The 13384-nt window shown below is 41.6% G+C and overlaps 1 pseudogene; it reads left to right on the top strand.

Moving 5' to 3' along the window:
• Positions 1-10226: 10226 nt before the first annotated feature.
• Positions 10227-11810, top strand: LOC147959799 (uncharacterized; annotated as a pseudogene).
• Positions 11811-13384: the final 1574 nt, after the last annotated feature.

Raw genomic sequence — 13384 nt, 5'->3', positions numbered from 1 at the left:
ATGGGCATCTCCATAGCCCATTGATATGCCTAGTTGATGTGAGACTATCTCCTTCTTTTTGTCTTCTCCACAACCACCATATTCTATCCCACCTATAGTGCTATATCCATGGCTCACGCTCATGTATTGCGTGAAAGTTGAAAAGGTTTGAGAACGTCAAAAATCTGAAACAATTGCTTGGCTTGTCATCGGGGCTGTGCATGATTTGAATACTTTGTGTGATGAAGATGGAGCATAGCCAGACTATATGATTTTGTAGGGATAGCTTTCTTTGGCCATGTTATTTGGAGAAGACATGATTGCTTTGTTAGTATGCTTGAAGTATTATCGTTTTTATGTCAATATTAAACTTTTGTTTTGAATCTTATGGACCTGAACATTCATGCCACAATAAAGAAAATTACATGGATAAATATGTTAGGTAGCATTCCACATCAAAAATTCCGTTTTTATCATTTACCTACTCGAGGACGAGCAAGAATTAAGCTTGGGGATGCTTGATACGTCTCCAACGTATCTATAATTTTTTATTGTTCCATGCTATTATATTATAAGTTTTGGATGTTTTATGTGCTTTAATATGCTATTTTATATTATTTTTGGGACTAATCTATTAACCTAGAGACCAGTACTAGTTTCTGTTTTTCCTTGTTTTTGAGCTTTGCAGAAAAGGAATATTGAACGGAGTCCGAATGGAATAAAACTTCACAATAATTTTTCTTGCCCCTACCTTGTGGGCCCCTCGGGACTCCCCTGACCTAGCTCTTCCTACTATGTATTCATATATATTCCAGAACCACCAGAGACATCAACGAAAATACCTTTCCACTGCTGCAACCTTCTGTTCACGTGAGATCCCATCTTGGGGCCTTTTCGGACATCCTGCCGGAGGGGGATTCGATCATGGAGGGCATCTACATCAACTGTATTGCTCTTTCGATGAACCGTGAGTAGTTTACCACAGACCTTCGGGTCCATAGCTACTAGCTAGATGGCTTGTTCTCTCTCTTTGATTCTTAATGCCATGTTCTCCTCGATGTTCTTGGAGATCTATCCGATGTAATCTTCTTTTGCGTTGTGTTTGTCGAGATCCGATGAAATGTGGATTTATGATCAGCTTATCCATGAATATTATTTGAATCTTCTCTGAATTCTTATATGCATGATTTGATATCTTTGTATTTCTCTTCGAACTATCAGTTTGGTTGGACAACTAGATTGGTTTTTCTTGCAATGGGAGAGGTGCTTAGCTTTGGGTTCAATCATGCGTGATTTCACCCGGTGACAAAGTAGGGGTAATGAGGAACATTTTGAATTGTTGCCGTCGTGGATAAAAATATGGGTTTTCATCATATTGCTTGAGTTTATTCCTCTACATCATGTCATCTTACTTAAAGCGTTACTCCGTTCTTTATGAACTTAATACTCTAGGTGCATGTTGTATAGCGGTCGATGTGTGGAGTAATAGTAGTAGATATAGACAGGACTCGGTCTACTTGATACGGACGTGATGCCTATATCGCATAATCATTGCCTTGGTTATTGTCATAACTTTGCACTTTTCTATCAATTGCTCGACAGTAATTTGTTTACCCACCGTATTATTTGCCTTCATGAGAGAAGCCTCTAGTGAAACCTATGGCCCCCGTGTCTATTTTCCATCATATTAGTTCCCGATTTTCTATTTTTGAATCTTTTATTTTCAGATCTATAAACCAAAATACCCAAAAATATTTTAACTTTTGTTTAGTTATATCTATCTCTACCAGATCTCACGTTTGCAAGTGACCGTGAAGGGATTGACAACCCCTTTATCGCGTTGAGTGCAAGTGTTTGATTGTTTGTGCAGGTGCATCTGTTGGGGACTTGCGTGTTTCTCCTACTAGATTGATACCTTGGTTCTTAACAAAGGGAAATACTTATCCCTACTGTGCTGCATCACTCTTTCCTCTTCAAGGGAAAAACCCAACGCAAGCTCAAGAAGTAGCACCCATGAGTTGCTCCACGAGGCCGGTCACCTTATTAACCAAGGCATCGCTGATCTCGAGCAGCTTCATCAAGCCGTCGGCCAGCTCCTGCTGCTTAATGAGGCCAGTGAGAAAGTCATCGTCACCGGCCAAGGACTTCAGGAATGCCAGCTCGTCGTGATCACCGACGCGACGAGGGCGCTTGTGAGAGCCCTCACATGCCCGTGAGAGCTTGTTCAAGGGCTCTGCGGCGCGCTGGGACATCTTTGTTGCGGCTGCCGCTTGGCGGCGGGACCTCTCTAGTGCTTCTGCGGCCTTGGTCTTTGCTGCCTGGTTATATGTCCACTCGAAACTCCTCCTACCGGTCATGGCAAAACGACTTGACAGGAAAGACCAGTTTTGTGGGTGATGAGGAGAGGAGCTGTGAAGTAATTTTCGAGTGTGTAGTTTTTATAGCCCGGTGCAAGTGTGAACACACACTAGTTAGTTGGTGTGAACAGATTTGCAATTACTTATTGCATTGTGATCTCCAGTGTGACGAGAAACAAGGTCAAGATTTATAGATGGTTCTGGGCCTACAAAGCCCGTTTCTGTTGTTTTGGCTCATCACAAATAGTTCTTATGGATTAACTGTATGCCACGCATCGGAAGCCCAAAACATGGGCCCGCGTTCTCAGATGTATGTGTACGTGTCTACCCACTATCACACACGGTCAAGATATCACCATCGTGTCTGATGGATACGCCGTCACGCCTCCCACAGGGTGCCAGAAGGTTGACCATGTGGTTGCTCGCCCGAGTGGTCTATTTTCCGCGTAACACACACATCTTGTTTACACGAATCACTTGTGTTCTTTTGGTTCATCGAAAATAGTTCATCTATGTGAACTATAAGCTGCATATTACACACATCTTGTTAAGTTGAACCGCTTCTATTCTCTTCCCTAATCAAAAGTAGTTCGTCCGAGTGACCCGTATGCCGTATATCACACCCACCTTGATCTGGCCGACCGTTTCTATTGCATTCTCTAATGGCAAATAGTTCATTGGAGTGAATTGTATGCCATCTATCGCACATACCTTGATATGGCTGCTCGTTTCTGTTGTTCTTTCTCATCGCAAACAATTCGCATGGATCAACCTATGTCCTGCATCGCACATGCAACTGAACCGTGTTTGATGTCTTCGCCATCTCAAGCGTTTTGCATCATTTTTGATGGGTTTTTTACATCACCGTTTGTGATTAATACATCGCACATAGTTTTGTCAAAGGGTCTCTGATAATAGTGTCGCGTTAGCAGCATCCTGCAGTAGTGGGAGTTCATTAGTAATTTGATTAATTGAACTTAATTTATCATGGCCCGTGCTACCGTTCCCTTGAATTTTAATGCGTTCCTAGAGAAAGCTAAGTTGAAAGATGATGGTAGCAACTACACGACTGAGTCCGTAACTTGAGGGTTTTCCTCATTGTTGCACAGAAAAATTATGTCCTTGATGCACCGCTAGGTGACAGACCCACTCCTGCTAATCTAGAAGTCATGAACGCCTGGCAAACGCGGTCTGATGACTACTCAATAGTTCAGTGTGCCATGCATTACGGCTTAGAACCGGGACTTCAAAGGCGTTTTGAACGCCACAAAGCATATAAGATGTGCCAAGAGCTTAAATTGATATTTCGAGCTAATGCCCTGGTTGTGATATATGATGTCTCCTACAAATTCTATAGCTGCAAGATGGAGGAGAACAGATCTGTCAGTGAACACATACTCAAAATGTCTGGGTGTCATAACCAGTTGACTTAGCTAGGAATTGATCTTCCAGTTGAGAGTGTTATTGACAGAGTTCTTCAGTCACTGCCACCAAGCTACAAAGTTTCAGTTGCTCTTATTTGTAACTCGAAACAATACCTACGAAATAAACGAAGATTGGCTAAGGACGAGGTGACGATGCGCGTCGGGAATGGTTCCGAGGTCGATGTGATCGCCGTCGACACGCTACCTCTACATCTACCTTTGGGGTTAGTTTTAAGCCTCAATAATTGTTATTTGGTGCCAGCATTGAGCATGAACATTATATCTGGATCTTGTTTAATGCGAGACGGTTATTCATTTAAATCAGAGAATAATGGTTGTTCTATTTAAAGTAATATCTTTTATGGTCATGCACCTTTGCTGAATGGTCTTCTCTTGTTGAATCTCGATCGTAGTGATACACATATTCATAATATTTATGTGAAAAGATGCAAAGTTGATAATGATAGTACAACATACTTGTGGCACTACCGTTTAGGTCATATTGGTGTAAAGCGCATGAAGAAACTCCATGCAGATGGAATTTTGGAATCACTTGATTATGAATAATTTGATACTTGCGAACCATGCCTCATGGGTAAGATGACTAAAACTCCCTTCTCCGGAATAATGGAGCGAGCTAATGACTTATTGGCAATAATACATATCGATGTATGCAGTATGATGAGTGTTGAGGCACGTGGCGGGTATCGTTATTTTCTAACCTTCACAGATGATTTAAGTAGGTATGGGTATTCACTTAATGAAACACAAGTCTGAAACATTTGAAAAGTTCAAAGAATTTTAGAGTGACGTAGAGAATCATCGTAACAAGAAAATAAAGTTTCTAGAATCTGATCGCAGAGGCAAATATTTGAGTTACGAGTTTGGCCTTCATTTAAAACAATGTGGAATTGTTTCACAACTCACGCCACCTGGAACACCATAGCATAATGGTGTGTTCGAATATCGTAACCATACTTTATTAGATATGGTGCATTGTATGATATCTCTTACCGATTTTCCTTTACCATTTTGGGGTTATGCATTAGAGAAAGCCGCATTCACCTTAAATAGGGCATCGTCTAAATCCCTTGAGAAGATACCGTATGAACTATGGTTTGGCAAGAAACCTAAGCTATCGTTTCTTAAAGTTGGGGGATGCGACACTTATGTCAAAAGGCTTCAGCCTAATAAGCTCGAACCCAAATCGCAGAAGTGCGTCTTCATATGATACCCTAAGGAAACAATTGGGTACACATTCTACCATAGATCTGAAGGAAAGATCTTTGTTGCCAAGAATGGGTCCTTTGTAGAGAAGGAGTTTCTTTCGAAAGAAGTGAGTGGAAGGAAAGTAGAACTTGATGTGGTAATTGTACCTTCTCTTGAATTGGAAAGTAGCACATCAGAGAAAACCATTCCCGTAATGCCTTCTCCAACTAGAGAGGAAGCTAATGATGATGATCATGAAACTTCAGATCAAGTTACTACTGAACCTCATAGGTCAACCAAAACACGTTCCGCACTAGAGTGGTACGGTAATCCTATCCTGGAAATCAAGTTATTAGACCAAGGTGAACCTACCAACTATGAAGAAGCTACGATGAGCCCAAATTCTGATAAATGGCTTGAGGCCATGAAATCTGAGATAAGATCCATGTATGAGAACAAAGTATGGACTTTGGTGGACTTGCCTGATGATCGGCAAGCCAGTGCAAATAAATGGATCTTCAAGAGGAATACGGGCGTTGATGGTAATATCACTGTCTATAAAGCTCAACTTGTTGCAAAAGGTTTTCGACAAGTTCAAGGGGTTGACTACGATGAGACTTTCTCACCCGTGGTGATGCTTAAGTCTATCCGAATCATGTTAGCAATTGCCGCATTTTATGATTATGAAATCTGGAAAATGGACATCAACACTGCATTCCTTAAGATTTCTTAGAGAAGAGTTGTATATGATGCAACTAGTAGGTTTTGTTGATCCTAAAGGTGCTAACAAAGTGTGCAAGCTCCAGCGATCCATCTATGGACCGGTGCAAGCATCTCAGAGTTGGAATATCTGCTTTGATGAGGTGATCAAAGCATATGGTTTTATACAGACTTATGGTGAAGCCTATATTTACAAGAAAGTGAGTGGGAGCTCTCTAGCATTTCTGGTGTTATATGTGGATGACATATTCCTGATTGGAAATGATATAGAATTTCTGTATAGCATAAAAGGATACTTGAATAAGAATTTTTCAATGAATGACCTCGGTGAAGCTACTTATATATATTGGGCATCAAGATCTATAGGGATAGATCGAGACGCTTAATAGGACTTTCACAAAGCACATACCTTGACAGAGTTTTTAAGAAGTTCAAAATGGATTAGTCAAAGAAAGGGTTCTTTCCTATATTGCAAGGTGGGATGTTGAGTAAGACTCAAAGCCTGGCCAAGGAAAAAGATAGAGAGAGAATGAAAGTCATTCCCTATGCCTCAGTAGGTTCTATAAAGTTTGCCATGCTGTGTACCAGACCTGTTGTGTGCCTTACCATGAGTCTGGCAAGGGGGTACAATAGTGATCCAGGAGTTGATCACTGGACAGTGGTCAAAATTATCCTTACTTACCTAAGAGGAATAAGGAAATGTTTCTAGGTAATGGAGGTGCTAAAGAGTTTTTCATAAAGAGTTACATTGATTCAAGCTTTCACACTGATCTGAATGACTTTGAGTCTCAATCTGGATACATATTGAACGTGGGAGAAATTAGCTAGAGTAGCTCCGTGCAGAGCATTGAAGACATAGAAGTTTCCAAAATATATATGGATCTGATTATGGCAGACCCGTTGACTAAACCTCTCTCAGAAACAAAACATGATCACACCTTAGTACTCTTAGGGTATTAATCACATGGTGATGTGAACTAGATAATTGACTCTAGTAAACTCTTTGAGTGTTAGTCACATGGTGATGTGAATTATAGGTGTTAATCACACGGCGATGTGAACTAGATTATTGACTCTAGTGCAAGTGGGAGACTGATGGAAATATGCCCTAGAGACAATAATAAAGTTGTTATTATTATATTTCCTTATTCATGAGAAAGGTTTACTATTCATGCTAGAATTTTATTGACCGGAACTTAAATACATGTGTGAATACATTAACAAATACCGTTTCCCTGAGCCTCTACTACACTACCTCGTTGATCAAGAGATGGTTAAGGTTTCCTAACCATAGACATGTGTTGTCACTTGATAATGGTATCACATCATTAGGAGAATGATGTGATTGACAAGACCCATCTGTTAGCATAGCATATGATTGTTCAGTTTATTGCTAGCGCTTTCTTAATGTCAAATACATATTCCTTCGACCATGAGATCATGCAACTCCCGGATACCGGAGGATACCTTGCGTGCTATCAAACATCACAACGTAACTGGGTGATCATAAAGATGCTCTACGGGCATCTCCGAAGGTTTCTGTTGAGTTGGTGTGAATCAAGATTGGGATTTGTCACTCTGTATATCGGAGAGGTATCTGTGGTCCCTCTGGATAATACAGCATCACAAGAAGCTTGCAAGCAAAGTGACTAAGGAGTTAGTTACGAGATGATGTATTACGGAATGAGTAAAGAGACTTACCGGTAATGAGATTGAACTAGGTATAAAGATACTGACGATCGAATCTCAGGCAAGTAACATACCGACCGACAAAGGGAATTACGTACGTTGTCATAAAAGCTCGACTGATAAAGATCTTCATAGAATATATAGGAACCAATATGGGCATCCAGGCCCCGCTATTGGTTATTGACCGGATGTAACATCCCAATTTTCCTAAATTAGGATGTTAATAGATCATTCATATGCATATCATATTTTTATTGCATTATTTGCTTTTTTAGAATATTCAAATCATTATGCAACAAATGGCAATTTATTTGGAGTGGAGATAACATGACTTCTCCCCTATTTTAAAAATGTTCATAATGTGCAGAATATTATTTCCACTTCATATGATATGTTCTAGTAATTTTTGCAATCTTCAAAATATTTTATTTGATTATTTTATTGCTGTTTGTGTTGCCTAGTGCATAAAAACCATTTTCGAAAACTGCATTAGTGTTGGAACTAGTGTTCCTGTAGTTTATATTACCAGTATAGATTTTACTGTGTGTCTAGGTATTTTTATTTAGATTTTTGTGTTGTGTATCTTATTTTAATTATTTTTGTTTATGTAGTGGTGTTTAAAAAAAGGAAACTCAGTGCTGCGGCTCCACGCACCCGTGTCCCAGCACTGCGCGGCCGCAGCCCACCTAGCCTACCGAAGCGGTATGCCGCCAGCCGCACGCACGCCCCGCTCCTTCAGCCGCTGCCAGCGAACCCCAGCCCACACCCCTGCTTCTTCCCCGAGCCGGACACCGCTCGACCGCCGCGCGTACGCACGCTGAGGCCGCGCCCGACTCGCACTCGAGCCCTAGTCAACCCAGCACGCACCCGACCTGCCGTGTGTGAGACCAAAGCCCTAGGGGAGACCCGCAATCCTCGTTTCCCTCTCCTGCTGCCGCACGAGCCGCCTAGGGTGTTTCGGATCTCGCCGGGAGATCCGAGTTCGCCGCCGTTTCGCCGGTCGTTTCCATCGCCGTAAGAGACCGCAGAGCCGCGCTGCCTACACCCCTCGAACCCCCACTCGACGACGAACTCTTTTGACACCTCGAAGTGCCCTGCAGAGAACCAGAATGCTGCCGCCACCGACGTCCACCGCCGCCGGAGTTGCCGCGTTCAGGTCTTCACCGCCGCCGGCACAGTCCACCTCACCGCCGTCCGACACCACCACCGCCTCCGCCACTCACCTCCGCACCCGTACGTCACCTTACCTTCGCCGGAGACCCACCGGACGAGCGCCGCCGCCGTTTTCCTCTATTCTGCGGGTGAGCACGCGCGCATAGCAAACCACAGCCAATCACGCACTGACACGTGGCAGTTCGCTACAGGAGTTCGCTACAGCGCGCAGGCATTTTCTGTTGCTCTTTTTTTTAGTTTTCCAACTAAAATTCAACTAGCTATATCTTTTATTCTATAAGTCCAATTTAGGTAATTCTTTTTCCTATGCACTCACAAAAATCAGCACATTATCACAGTACCAACTTTGCACATGTTTGCACTGTTCAAATTTGAATTCGTTTGAATTTGAATCAAATCTTCCGGAGGCCATAACTCTCAAACTGTTTATCGGAATCGAGTGATTCTTTTTGCGTTGTGACCATAGTGCATTTAGGTGCTGTTAAGCTGCTGCTGTTGAGTTTTTAAAATGTTTTTCTTGCTGTTGGTTTTGTTTTGGTTCTTTTCATGTTTCGGTGATTGATTTTTTGAATTGTGCGAAATGTATAGATTGTCCGGAGTGCGACGTGAGCTATTGTCAGGAGTGTGACTTTCTGAACCAGAACCAAGGCAAGTTACATGTTGATCATCCTTTACCTATTGTTTTCGATGCATGTAGTTATATCACACTATGAATATATGCATGTATAGGAATACTATATTATTTTTGCTATGCTGTTGAGCTATCTTCCTGTTTTTGCAAATCGTGGTAGTTGTAGTTTGCTATGCTTTGTAGACGGGGGTGGTTCGTGTATTCATTGAGTTTATGTGAGGATTATATATTTTAACAAATTGAGTAGTAACTCAGGATTTAACTCACCTCTGGGCGGAAGTGGTATTGCCTGGTGTTGAGGGAAGGCATCATAGGGTCGCGAGTCTGCACTCAGCATCGCCAGTGGGCTATGATGGGACTCATTGTTATTTTCTGCTACTTTCCACTGTTTGATTGAATAAAGCTAGCCAAGTGCTATGCAGATTGTTTTATTTTATATATTCTGGATCATACGAAGTAATAAATGATGCACTTGTTATTCTGGTATTCATCTATACTTTGTGTGCTAGCGAGTTCGATCCAGGGACTAGCACGGTAAGCACAGAGACTCAAATCCTTCGAGGTTTGGTTGTTACAGATGGTATCAGAGCAGTGTGTTGACTGTAGGACGTGACCCTGGAAAATGGATTAGAAAAGCCATAGGAGTGAAAATTATTTTATAAACTAGCTATACTTCTTACTGTTTATTAGTTAACCCCCTCAAGTATCTTGAACAGTTAAGTAGGAACTGGTGCTGAGACCACCATTCATGTTTGTTTTATATTGCAACGTTATCGTGTTAGCGTATCTGATTATGCCCACTTTCATGGTATGAAGATACTAGATTGTTTGCTTGATTGATAGTTGTTAGTTAAATTGCTTAGTGTGGAAATTATTCGACTATATATATATAATATTACCATATTGTTTGTTGTTTGTTTGTTGGTGTTATTCGTTGTTGTGTTTTGTTGGCTTGATCATATTATGCATATGGGTAGAATATATTTATATATACATAGCTTTTGGCCCTATTATATCTATAACTCATCTATGCTTGCCCACCAGATGCCGCCGAGGCGTGATACTAGACGCAATACTGCAGGAGGAGACAATAATGGCAATGGAGTACCACCATACATACAGCAGGTTATTGAGGGACAGGCCCAGTTGATCCAGTTGCTTACTCAGAACCAGAACAACAACAATAACAACAACAATCCGCCGCCATCGCCACCTGTGGATATGCTTACCGGGTTCTTGAGGTTGAATCCTCTGAGGTTCTCCAGTTCCCCTGAACCTATTGTGGCTGATGACTGGCTCCGTGCAGTCAATAGGAACCTGGAGACGGTTGGATGCACTGATGCAGAGAGGGTGAGGTTTGCCTCACATTTGTTGGAGGGTCCTGCTGCAGCTTGGTGGGACAATTACTTGGTCACTTATCCCATTGCTACTATCACATGGCCTCAGTTTTAGGATGCTTTTCGTGCCTCACATGTGTCTGCTGGTGCTATGAGTCTGAAAAAGAAGGAGTTTCACAGTTTGCGCCAGGGATGTCGCACTGTTAATGCTTATGTGGAGGAATTTAATAATCTTGCAGGCTATGCTCCTAATGATGTTAACACTGATGCAGCTAGGCAAGAGAAATTTTTGGAGGGCCTAAATGATGACTTGAGCCTTCAGTTGACAGTGGCCACTTTTAGGAATTGTCAGGACCTAATTGATAAGGCCATTGTGTTGGAGTGAAAGCAACATGACATAGAGAATCGCAAGAGGAAGTACAACAACAATAACAGGTATAATTCAGGACCACAGCAGAAACCACGCACTTCATATCATGGTAATGGAGGTAATGGACATAATCATCATGGAGGTAATGGACATAATCATCATGGAGGTAATGATCATAATCATCATGGAGGGAATGGCCACAACCATAATGGCCACCATCATCATAATGGGCACAAGAGTAACAATGGCAATGACAGAGGTAATGGTAATGGTAATGGCAATGGCAATGGAGGTAACAATAACCAGAACCACCAGGTTACACGTGCGCCAAGGGATTTGAGTCAGGTGCAGTGCTTCAGGTGTAAGGCTATGGGGCACTATGCCACAGATTGCCCGGGGGCGAAGAACTCAGGATCCAGCAAGCCAAACCCCTACCAAAATGGTCATGTAAATCATGTTAATGTGGAGGAGGTTTACAATGAACCTGATGCAGTGACTGGTAAGTTCTTGATTAATTCGGTACCTGCACTTGTTCTTTTTGATACTGGTGCATCACATTCATTTATTTCGAGGGTATTTGTTGATAAACATGGATTGCCAACCAAAACACTTAGTATGCCTATTAGAGTGAGTTCCCCAGGAGCTGAGATGATAGCAGGTGTTGGTTGCCATCAGTTGACTTTTTCTATTGGAAAGCATGATTTTCCTATGGATTTGATTATATTGAAGTCACAAGGTCTGGATGTTATTTTGGGTATGGATTGGTTGCAGTTATATAAAGGTCGTATTGATTGTGCCAGTCGATCTGTTACTCTCAGTGCACCAGGAGGGAAGAGGATCAAATATGTATGTAAGTATAAGCATAATCAGGTGCAGGTGAACTCTCTTAAGGGGGTAGCCTGGAAGAGGTGCCAGTTGTGAGAGATTATCTAGATGTGTTTCCAGAGGAGTTGCCAGGTATGCCACCAGATAGAGATATTGAGTTTCTTATTGATTTAATACCGGGCACTGGACCCAGTGCAAAGAGACCGTATAGAATGCCTCCTCAAGAGTTGGAGGAATTGAAGCAGATAAGAGAATTGCAGGCACAAGGATTTATTCGCCCAAGTTCATCACCTTGGGGAGCTCCAGTTAAGTTTGTGGAGAAGAAGGATGGGACCTTGAGGATGTGTGTTGATTATCGTTCTTTGAATGAGGTAACCATTAAGAATAAGTATCCTTTGCCTATGATAAATGATCTATTTGACCAATTGGAGGGAGCTACTGTGTTTTCTAAGATTGATCTTCGTTCTGGTTATCATCAATAAAAGATTTGTGAACAAGATATTCCAAAGACTGATTTTACTATGAGGTATGGGTTGTATGAATATACTGTTATGTCATTTGGATTGACTAACGCCCCTGCATACTTCATGAATATGATGAACAAGGTGTTTATGGAGTTCTTGGATAAATTTGTGGTTGTTTTCATTGATGATATATTGGTGTTCTCCAAGAATAAGCAAGAGCATGAGGTGCATTTGCGTTTGGTATTGGAGAAATTGAGGGAACATCAGTTGTATGCCAAGTTCAGCAAATGTGAGTTTTGGCTGGATGAGGTAGCATTCCTTGGACATGTTGTGTCAAGTAATGCAGTTGAAGTTGATCCATCTAAGGTTGCTGCAGTTACAGAGTGGGAGACACCCATGTCAGTTGGAGAGATTCACAGCTTTTTGGGCCTTGCAGGTTATTACAGGAGGTTTATTGAGAACTTTTCCAAGATTGCAAAGCCTATGACTGAATTATTGAAGAAGGAGAAGAAGTTTGTTTGGACTGATGAATGTGAAGCCATCTTTTAGGAATTGAAGCAGCGTTTGGTTACAGCACCAGTCTTAACTCTGCCGGATATACATAAGGACTTCCAGGTATATTGTGATGCTTCTCGTCAAGGACTTGGGAGCGTTTTGATGCAGGAAGGTAAAGTTGTTTCTTATGCTTCACGTCAGCTTAAGAATCATGAGCATAATTATCCTACACATGATTTGGAGTTAGCCTCAGTTGTGCATGCATTGAAAACTTGGAGGCCATATCTTATTGGTAATCATTGTGATATATTTACTGATCATAAGAGCTTGAAGTATATTTTTACTCAGAAGGATTTGAACCTCAGGCAGAGGAGATGGTTGGAGCTTATTAAGGATTATGATTTGAATGTGCAGTATCATCCTGGTAAGGCTAATGTTGTTGCTGATGCATTGAGTTGTACGAGCCATGCTAATGCAATTAATATTGATAATATGCCACCGGAGTTATGTGAGCAGTTCAGGAATCTCAGGTTGGGGATAGTTCCTAAGGGATATTTAGCAACACTGGAGGTAAAGCCTACTTTGCTTGACAGGATCAAAGAAGCTCAAAAGAATGATAAGGAGATTGCTGAGATAAAAGAGAATATGGCTAAAGGTAAGGCAGAAGGTTTCCATGAAGATGAACATTGAGCCATATGGTTTGAGAAGCGT

The sequence above is a fragment of the Triticum urartu genome, chromosome 7A, assembly GCF_056163025.1.
Source record: "Triticum urartu cultivar PI428250 chromosome 7A, HENAU_Tu73, whole genome shotgun sequence".
NCBI classification, from domain to species: Eukaryota; Viridiplantae; Streptophyta; class Magnoliopsida; order Poales; family Poaceae; genus Triticum; species Triticum urartu.
This window is presented reverse-complemented; position numbering and strand designations above follow the sequence as displayed.